The following is an 11,721-nucleotide window of genomic DNA, read 5'->3' as shown; positions in this document are numbered from 1 at the left end:
AGTGGGGCAGAATTAAGGGGGGCAGAAACCCTGTGACAGCGCTTGATCCAAACAGATCACCTAGCCCCCATCTCAGACTCATTTGGGCAGAAACGACTCTGTAAATAAGGGAGCATAAAAAGAGAAAAGCAGCTTTTTTGCCCTCCGTATGTCTACACATTTGTTTGCGTGTCTTGCTATCAGAAGGGGTGGGGGAGGTACTTCTGAAGCGCACGGGAGAGAGAGAGAGAGAGAGAGAGAGTGGAGGTGACATCTCGAGCAAGTCTCCAGAGGCAATCCCAGGCTCGCACCAGCAGTGCCTCACTTGATGTATCTGCGTTACCCACACTGGTTTTGGTCTTGGTTTTGTGACAAGCATGCACTGACTGATCTCACCTAACACTCTGGCAATGCTCTAACTGCTCGTGGATTTTAGCAAAGTTACATTTTTGGAGCATAAAAATTTTGATATTTTTTCTCTTTAATCTTGAAGCACCCTTCTGGTAAGTTTCTTGTTGTAGAACTTTTTTGCTTGCTTCTATTTATTTAATTAAAATTTATATATATATATATATATATATATATATATATATTATATATATAATTATATATATATCTATATATATATATATATATATATATTTTAATTACTTAGTTAACTTTATTGTACTTAAATCATACAGGAAATGTAAGTAATATTCTTTAGAAGAACTCTACAATAAATACTTTAAATACAATGCTTTAAATTTAAATTTAAATTTAAATAAAACAATCATGCTGATCATTCTTCTGATTCTGTCTCTTATTGTTTAATTTAAAGCAATTTATTTGAAGTATTAATTCTAGAGTATATATTTTATAGAAAGAATCAGCTGCACTTCATTGAGAACGCAATGGCCCACATTCAACTTCATTCAACTTTAATATTGCGCTATTCATCTCAATATGACCCACACTGAATGTTCTCATCTTATCAGTATTTGATAACACAAAGAGCAGTTTATGATTGGTTTTAGTTAAAGTATTAATGGACACACACATATACCACACACACACACACACACACACACACACACACACACACACACTTTGTGGTCCTCAACACACAACACACACACACACACACACACACACACACATATGATTTATATGTGTGTGTATATGAGTATATATATATATATATATGTATGTATGTATATCATCTTGACAACCAAGTTTGAAAAACCAACATTTTAATTCTCATTTGCATTCTTACTGTTAAATGCAAAAACATTTGTTTATTTAAACAAAACTTTTTTTTTTAGTTTTTTTTTTTGCTTGACATGTGACACATTTATATGTAACTTAAGTGTTCTATTTAATGCTGATGGCTCTTGGGTGATACTCAGTGAAAATGAGTCATTTTGACGAAGTGGAGCATTGTTTAACCAAAATCTTTCAAATGTTCCTGCCATCCACAAGAGCTCTTCAGCACTACCAACCCGCACACAACAGCCATCAGAAAAGAGAGAGATAGAGAGCAAGCGCTTACCATAGAGAGTGTTTAGCAGAGAGTGTTAGAAGAGGTGGTGAGTTTCAGAAAGCAGAGAGAGAGAGAAAGCGAGGAAATGAGCGGGCATGTGTGTGCATGAGACCCACAGAGAGTGAACCAGTGCACACCAAAGCTAACATCACTTCTTTTGCCTTTTTCCCCCCTCATTGTCCTCCCGACCTGGTCTTTCCTCCACTCGCCTCAAGGATCCGATGATCACAGGGCAGCTGAGCAAACCGCTGCTCCCTCTGCGTGCCGATATGGACGCCTGCGAGCTGCGGTTGACGACAAAGTGGCCAGCCCGGACAGCGAGCTCAACGAGGAGCCCATGCTGCTGTCAGCTGACACAGACTCGGAGGGACAAGATGTATGGGTGAGTTCAGCCTTCATTCACCTCATTATTGTGCATGACACCCGGGGTCATGTGCGGGGGAACCTAACACCGGAGAGAGTGTGTTTGTTTGTTTGTGTTTGCAAGATGCTGTGGTAGAAAAAAAGTGCTGGATCAGAGCAGGAAAATGTGTGGTTCATGTGTAGGTAGATCTGGGGTTGTGAAGTTGGAGATTGAAGGTATTTGTGCCTCTTACTCTTACTTTAAATGCTGAGTGACTTCAAATTATGAATGCAGTAATTACATATATATTCCTTAGATTTAAGTTGGGTTTCTATAGAGTTTAAATGTCTGAAAAGTTCTTCTCCAAGTTTACACTGTGCATTTCAAAATGCATTTTTGAGTTTAAATAGGAAAATCTATCAAATTTCCACTGTGGAAAACGAGTGTGGAAGGAAGTGTCCTTCCTTCCTGTGGACGCTGGTGGGGTGCGCCATGCGGTATGTGGGGACCAGTTTTTTTTTTTTTTTTTGGTGTTCATAAAGCAGAAAAATGTGACAGAATCTGGGGCAAATAAGCAACAAGAGACATATAATGTACACACACACACACTCGCACACACACACTCATCTGTCATACAGGGTGACATTTCTTCACTTTTGAGATCTCCTCTCGGGCCTAGGGACTGAAGATAAAATGAGAGAAAGTGAAGAGGCCTGAGGAGAGGAACGTGTGATTGTTGTGGCTGCCACAGCTCATGAGGAGCTCAGAATCTAAGCAGACCTGAATTGTACATCCTTGATGAGGAGCCATCATATACCCTAGAATCTGCTTTAAAAGCCATTGAAGATGTTGTAGAAATCATAATAATAACAACCACCGTCATATTATTATATTATTATTATCATCATCATCAATATTATCAATTATTTCGTTTTATACTTACTTTATTTATTATTCAGATTTTCTTCCTATTCTGCTTTTTTTTAATTACTTTTTGAAAATTACGGCACTTTTTAAATTGATCCTCATGCATTTATGAATGTGTGTGTGTGTGTGTAATTTTATATTAATGTTGATTATTAAAATATTATATTAATGTTGAAAATTATGATTATAATATATTCTAATTATATCATCAATATTCCAGTATGCTAGATGAAGTTTAATTGAAAAACATTTAAAAAATTATTTGAAAACTTAAACGGGCTTCTTAAAAATATGCGTTTATCTATTCTGGAGTACGGGAGCATACCATATCGAATTTTTGCATATTTAATAAGGTCCTGACATCAACATATATATATATTAATAGTATATATATATTATATATATATAATATATATAGTCGATATATAGTATATCTATCTAAATTCAAAACCATTGGCTGGAATTTTTTCCTTAATCCTTCTAAACATAGTGTTCTTCGTGTTTTATGTAAAAACTTGATGTTCCTTGCCGTAATGAATGATTCGCCTCTGGACCTTGTTTAACAGGAAGAACAGCCTAGAATCCTTTAAACTGCTCTGTGTCAGTGTATATAGGTGTGTGAAAAGACAAGGTTTCAGGACCATTTGGATTCATCATGCATTGAGCGGACCTGGTTTGCTGTGGTTGTCAAATTTGCAAACATTAATGATATACTTTAAGACTGTGTGTAAACTTTGCCGCTGGCTTCTTTCAGGACAGAATTTCCTTTTTCAATTTAAATAGAAGTCAGAAAACACATATAAAACATGTGTCAGATAAAAGAAACAGCCTGCAAATTTCTCAGCTGAGATTCCGGGCGATGAGTTTATAGACTCCAAACAGCACTTTTACATTTATTTTCAACCTGTATTTTTCCATTTCCTATAGTAGCACACCAAACCACATAAGATTTTTATAACTTTTTGTTGTTCGTAGAATTGTTCCTGTTCCTAGGCTATATAATCTTCTAACGACTATAAAAGAAATCCCATTTTTCTGTTGTGATTATATTTTGCATTTAACATGTGCATAATACTGAATTCAGAACCGTTTATTCTTATTGAAGAATCGTCTTTTTATGACAGAACATAGAAGCATAATACTGAATTCAGAACACTGCACGCAACAACACCAAAAGTACATTAGTAAAAGCGAGTCATGTTCTCAGAGATGCCGTACAATATTGCAAATAAATGTAAAAGAGCACATGCATAAAAGGATGCAGAATAACTTATTTATTGAAAATCTCAGCGTAATAATGTGACCTTCTCATGCTTTAGAAAGTTTTTACACTCAGACTCGAATGTATTCTGCTGTCATAATGCATTCATTCCTGTCGGCAATTTATCTCTATAAGTATTTCTAAAGCTTATTATGTCAGTAGATATGGAAATGAAGTCAGGCATTCATACTTTGATTCTAGGGCTTCAGGTTTGATAGTCAGTAGCTGGTGACTGCATCTTCCTCTTGTCTGTGTTCCATATCTTGACTGATGCCCTAGGTGAGCTTTTCTAAGCGCTCTCTAGGTTTAGAACTAACAAGCAGCATTACATTAATGATACGAAATTTTGATCCCCTGGGCCAACTTACCTGATCATAATAAACATTATAATGCTATCAGGAGTGCTTTGTATACCTAACATTAAAAGTCAAAAATTAATTTCTTTAGAAATGTTTGAAATATACATGCTTTTATTCTCCACATTTTAGAATATCACCTCTGTGTATGATAATACAGAAGTATATAATTTTCCATTCCGTTACATTATTTGTATTAAAAATAATTTACAGGTGTAAATGATTAACATATTTTTTTTTTCCAAGGTCATTAATGATTGAATTGAATTCGAGAGCATTATTGCGAAAATTTCATATGTTTTTTTCATTTTAGGATAACCTTGCTTTTTATTAACTGAACTCGGGTACTCCGTCTTCATTACCGTACGGTTTTGAGCTACTCACTGAAGCTATGTTTTACATTTAGACAGTTAAAATAAACATTATAAAGAGTATTGCTTGTGTGTTTTGAGAAGAAGTATACATCAAACCCTCAGCTAACCCCCCACACGAGCAGCACACAGCCACCCTACCAAGAGTGTATGGTGTGTTGTTGTGAGGGCCGCATAGTATAGAATCGGGTAGAATGAATTGTTTGGATGAGAATGGATTTGTGAGCGGGACGCTGCCGGTGTAGCCGGGTCTCACCTCCACGGTGACTTGGTGTGTCACCACTGCGGCGCTCTTCTTGCTGACTGATTTTATTTCTGGGAGTGGGGGCTGGCGGGGTGTGTTGGCAACGGGTCTGTTTGTGTTCTGATCCCGTCCCGACCTCTCTGTCAGGCCCGCTGATCTGTCTTGTGGTTCCTGCTGTCACGTCTGATGACTTTTTTTAAAATATCCCAAGGCAAGAAAATCCCAGTTACTGTTTCATTAATGCAAGTGTTACACATTTTCTTTATAAGCAGTTCAAACCCTGCTTTTGTTTGCTATGTTGCTTTTTCTCTTTACGCTCCAGCTTGTAGCATGCTCATTGTCTAGCTGTCAATCTATTCTTTTTTGTAAAAAGCTCACTTTTTTTTTTGTTTGCACACGAGGACACAAACACTTGCACGCACAACCCCAGTTTTGTGATGTAGACAAATTCTTTTTCAGACCTTTTTGTAATGAATCAATACATTTCTCATTTTGTCGTAGATTTGGTCAGACTATTATTTAAACTCTTAAACAAACACGCTTGGCCTTCTTTTAACGCCATCCACATGGAGCATCCCTGCTCTGTTTCTTGCCTGTTTAGACGTACACCAAGCTATGCGGCCGTGGCGCTGTGCCCCGGGGCCTGCTTGGGGCAAACGGGTCAGGGCTGAAAAAAAAAAAAATCTATTCTTGGTGCACAGGTGCCCATCAGAGAAATGTCTGAACAAGGTCACTGAACTTTGGTTACAGAAAGAATTGAGGGAATGAAAGATGTGAAATACCAGGAAAAAAAATGACGAGATTATATGATGTTGTGTGTTTCTATTTATTTGGAAACGTAATTGTCTGTGTGTGTGCCATATTTGTTAAAGACTCGTAGCCTTTTTTACAAATATTATAATGAAAGCAGGCATACCTGAAATAATTTTAAAAAATACATTAAAAGTATTAGAATACAACATGATTATTTGTTAAATATATAACTCGTTTTGACATCAAATGCTATCCTATATATAGTATATATATCTATATGATATATAGGTAGGATTAGTCGTGATATATATATATAGTTAAACAATACATTGAAATAGTAAAAGCATAAAAAATTACTTATAATATATCAGTTTAATTAGAATCAATCTGAAACCATATTGTGTGTTTTACGCTATCTTATTTAATGCATCTATGTACACAATGCATTATGCCACCACACACAACACACACACACATATTTGTTTTCTTTTTATTTATATACAATTAGCAAACGCAAATAAAGGCCTCTAACATAGCTTGTTCCTATTCTTTTCCTATTCTATCATGTATTTATTATTTTTTTTGTTTTCCTTTTATTTATTATAGACTTAAACCGTGGTGATAATGCATTAAGCTACCTGATACTTGTTATATCCCTTGCAATCATTGCTCTCCTAGTTGACTTTGAGCTTCCATGTCCTCATTTGTCAAGCGCTTTGGATAACAAGCGTCGCTTAAATGCCTAAATGTAAAGGGCATATTCTAAACTGTTACAATCTCAATTTAAAGCTTCATATTGAACATTCAAGAGCAGTATTTTTCCCTTGGACCTCCATAGAGGATTTATGCTGAAGTTGATTTCTTTTCTGTGGTAGACATTGTTTGAGGAAAAAAAGGACAGATTTCTTTTTATGTGAACTGTATGTGTCTGTGTGTGTGCATATTTGTTAAAGATCTAGCTTTTTTTTACAAATATTATAATGAGCAGGCATACATGAAATAATAAAAAAAAAAAACATTAAAATATTAGATTAAAATGATTATTTGTTAAATATATAACTCTTTTGACATCAAATGCTATATATATATATATATATATATATATATATATATATATATATATATATTATAAACAATATTTGAAATAGTTAAAATCATTAAAAAATATATTAAAATAAATCAGTTAATTAGAATCAATCTGAACCATATTGTGTTTTTTTTTTTAAGATTGAAATGAACTTGATGTTGTTTAATTTATATTATCTTATTTTATATTAAAAAAAAAAAAAAAAAAAAAAAAAATATTAAAAACACACACACACACATATTTGTTTTCTTTTTTATTTATTATACAATTAGCAAAAGCAAATAAAGGCCTCTAACACTAGCTTGCTCTATTCTTTTCCTATTCTATCATTTTATTTAATTATTTTTTTTGTTTTCTTTTTATTTATTATATGACTTAAAAACGTGTAATGCATTAAGCTAACTGATACTTGTTATATCACTTGCATAATCATTTGCTCCTAAGTTGACTTGATTGCTTTCCCCCTTGTCCTCATTGTAAGTCGCTTTGAAAAAGCGCTGCTAATGACTAAATGTAATGCAGATTCCTAACTGCTTACAATCTCAATTTAGCTCATATTGAACATCAGAGGCAGTATTTTCCTATGACCTCCCATAAGAGAATTTTAGTGCCTGAAGTGTTGCTTTTCCTGGGTCTAGACATTTTGATTAATCATCTTCTCTTGCCCTCAAAGAGTTCTTTTCGTTTAAAATTGTCACAGAAGTGGCATCATACATATGTCTACCGACTCAATTGATTCTCGACAAATTGATCGCCGCATTGAGTGAGCTTTTGCATCCCTGGTTGAAAAGATCTGACAAAGTAGGATGGGGAAATTAAAAACTTCTTTTCATCTCTTTCCTAGGCTTTATTTTCAACACCTGATTGAGTGTAGGTGATGATACCAAGAACGTCGCCTAAATGGTTTTTTCATCAAAGATCACTTGTGCATTTATGGACACATTGTGTAGTCTAATTTCCGCCAAACGTAAAGACCGCCTTGACATTTGCTTTCAAGGAGTGGGTGCGTGTGGGGGTTGGGGGTGGTGGGTATGAAGGCCGCAGAGAGAGAAGATGGAGAATATGAGGGGGCCTCTCTTTGTGTCACGTGGATAGAACATTCTGTGGGTTTTTGTCAGTCGTTCGGGAAGATGTTACTTTTGGGAAGCTCCAAAAGAAAACATTATGAGATTTTTTTGCTAAGGCAATGGGAGACAGAAATATATAGATGATCGAACATTTGTTTAATGGTGGTGGATTTGATTTGAACGGAATGCCCGATTTCCTGGAAGTAAGCTTTATTGGATACTTTTAAGGGTTCTTATGAAAGACAAGTGCTTTCGAAAAATCTCTTCAAATTCTAATATATCTATATCATATTTTGTTTTACGCTTAAACATTGTCTACTCACACAAACAATGTAAAAAAATATGTTTTAAATGGTTATTAAAAAAATAATAGTAATAAGACCCAGCTGCTTTTATTCAAAAAGCGCTTAAAAATCATCGACCGATTCATCAGTCGTGATCGGGTGGGGTTTATGATAAAAGAGGCTGATTAGTTCTCAACCGCGTGTTTGTACTGTCTGCTTTAAACCTTTTTTGTGTCATTCGGAAAACAAGATTATGACTAAATTTAAGGCCGTCAACTTCAGAATAACATCTTTCTCCTTCATCTTCCTCTCACTTTCAACTGCCAGTGTTTTTCGACCTCCCCCGCCTTTTAAAAAGCTCATTTCTCCAGGTTTCACTCCAGCTATCACATGCAAACATCCCCAGCAACCCCGTCCCTATTTATTGTCAGGTATATTAGCTGCAAAAGCAGTGGTTAGGAGGCCAAACTGCTGTTTTTTCACTCTTACTCACAGAATAGGTGATGGGTTGTGTGTGTGTGTATGTACAGTGGCTGTCTACTCTTTTCTAAGAGACCCGCCTCCTCTCCAGCATCCCAAGACAAGATAATAAGGCACTCGGAGGCACAATCCGGCATTATATTCAGCCACCAAAGCCTCGTCTCTTGTCAGTTTGCATTTTATTCGGGCCCAGGATGTGATGCTTCTAGCATCAGCCTGTCAGGAGGAGAGGACCAAGAGAAGACAGGGGCCACTCTTTCATCACTTACGTCCACCTTGCGGTAAGCCAAATGCCGCACTTATACCGATTCCGCCGAATGGAGGCACACGTTCCAGCCCAGGGGTCCACCTTCGTCTGATAGAACTAGGGAAAAAAGGCACGAAAGGATAAAAGAAATTGTTTGTATTTGGTATTGAATGGATATTTTGAGAGGAAAAATGTATCTGTTGTAGACAAAGAGAAAGAGGGGAGCAGGTTTATGACTCAATGCCACTGTTTCTGTTAAGAGGAGAAGCGTTACCATTCAAGTGGAACCGCAACTTTTGGAGTCAGGAAATTGTATTTTTGAGATAAGAAGATGTGTTTTTGACAATCAATCGATCATTCCAGAGTAATGCAGAGCATCTAAAGGTGGAATCTACTGTCACCTTTATTTTTTATAGTGCTTTTCCACAAAACAGTTTTTTTCAAAGCAGCGTCACATTAATAAACAGGAAAATAACAGAATCCAGTTATGTAAACTCGAATGTGAGACACATCCAAATTCTGTGTTTAGTGTAATAGTTTAATATGCAGCTCCAGTCAGTTCAGTGTCAATACAGTTTCAGTTCAATAACTGTGTAAAGTTAATCTATTATGAAACAAGTTCCAGATTCAGTTATAAGCAGCTCTACACAGAAGGCATTTTTCAGCTGACAAGTCAGAGTTCAACATTGACTTCCAGTTCAGTTTCAGTAACAGTGTGAGTTTTGCAAAATTCATCAGTTACTTAGAAACAAATTTGATTCAGCTATAAAGCAGCTCTAAAGCAAGACAAAAAGTGTTTTAATGGCTAGCCACAAGCAAGCACATTTAGTTGTTTGTTTCTGGTCCTTTACCCGGCTCGTTTGCGCTTTATATGCACACACACCTACACATTAGCCTGTTGCTACTCCCTCAAAGGCCCTCCAAATAAAAAAACAAAGCAACACACACTTATATTTGTGTAAGTCACTTAGCTGAAAATATGGAGGAGGGGGTTCGGTGCTAAGCAAAAGGTCTTGATGTGCCTCACTCAGGTTAGTAATAAGGCACACACAGTCTTTTAATGAGCTGGCCCTCTTTAAAATAGAGCGCACTCGCCCCGAATACCTCTCCCTCAGGAGTTAGATCTCATTACGGCAGCTCAGGCCTTTAGTTGGCTGCAGTGAGCAGGTGAATCTGCTCTGCCCCCATCTCCCTAATGCCTGACTACCAAGGCATGTGTATCCACTCGCTAGTATGCGTCTGATACACGCTCAGCGCTACAGAATAGATGCATATTCAAGCAGGATAGGGGGTTGCAGGGGTTGCAGGGTCCACTTTTGTATTTAGAAATATCTGCAGGTAGGTTCAGCGAGGACATGGGTGATAATGTAATTGGGCATCTGGATTCGATTTTAACTTTGGGTAATGGATGGAGGAAGGCATTTTTCAGCTCAATAACGATTGTCTTTTTCATGAAAGCTATTTTGGGTTGTTCCAGCAATAATTGACTGATATAAAGTGAATGTTTTTCTGTTGTTTGTCGCTCGAAGTTCATCTCCAAACTGCCTTGCAGTGTCTTATGGCGACGAGAGTTTCTGATCACGCTCCCGCCTCAGTTAAATAACTGGTTATTGTTGTCGGTATTGTTCGTTCATATTCACGTATCAACATATTGCATAGCTATAATGCAAACTTTGTCACATAAAGCTGAAGATTATGCCCTCTGTCCATGCTCTTGTGAAAACTACTTGCTCTTTTTTTAGAAATTATTGCACATCAGAGTATTGGATGCTGGTTGCCAGTGTAAGATGTGGGTACCAGCAAGCCTCCTGTTGGTCAACCCGCTTCATCAGCCAGTCATAAGGCTGTTATTTTTTTCTGTTTATTTTATTTTTTTGGCTAGTTAACAAACTAACTAGAATCATTTGTTTTACACGCCCTGCTTTCGGAGAGTAGAGAGTCGATATTTTCACTGATGCTCACTCAAAAGAATGAGGATTTTTTACCTTTTTTTTTTAGCAATAATATATTTACAGTATACATTGCTTAAATATTTTTTAATGAAATGTTACATTTTCTGTAGAATGTATTCACAAATTTTCAAAATGTAAAAAAAAATCTTTAGAAATAGAAAATGTAAAACATTCTGGAAATTAAACAGCTGTAATGTAACTTAATGAATTCATATACACTTTCTCTGAAAAACAATGTCAGCTTGCCTGAAAAGCTAAGAGACTGTGGACTGTCGTTGTTCTTAATGCTTGATCATAAAGACAGGGTTGTCTATGCGGGTATCTGCTGGTCCACTGGCACCAGAAACCCAGTATCGAATCATCTACTCGGAAGCCATCATGTACGATATACTGTTTCAAACGTTTGGGGTCTGTCAATTAGATTTTTTAATGCTTTGAAAAGAAGTCACTTATGCTCATCAAGGCGCATCTGTTTGACATAAAAAATGCTGTACAAATGTCAATATTATTATTTAACTGTTTACAAATACTGTTTAAAAAATTAATATTATTCCTGTGATGCAAATATGAATTTTCAGCATCAGTTTACTCAGTCGTTCAGTGTCCATGATCCTTCCGAAATCATTTTTAATAATGTTGATTTCGTGCATCAGAATAAATTTCTAATTATTATCATGTGTTGAAAACATTTATGCTACATTAATACTTCGCTATGGAACAAGGTAATACTTTTTTTTGCCCAGTATTTTTTGATGAAAAGAAAGTTCAAAAGAACAGTATTATTTTAAAAATAAATCATTTGTAGCACACCATGACCTTCACTGTCACTTCTTTGAACAATTTAAAGC

Source organism: Cyprinus carpio, chromosome A24 (assembly GCF_018340385.1).
Source record: "Cyprinus carpio isolate SPL01 chromosome A24, ASM1834038v1, whole genome shotgun sequence".
Taxonomy (NCBI): Eukaryota; Metazoa; Chordata; class Actinopteri; order Cypriniformes; family Cyprinidae; genus Cyprinus; species Cyprinus carpio.
Note: the sequence above shows the minus strand (reverse complement) of the source record.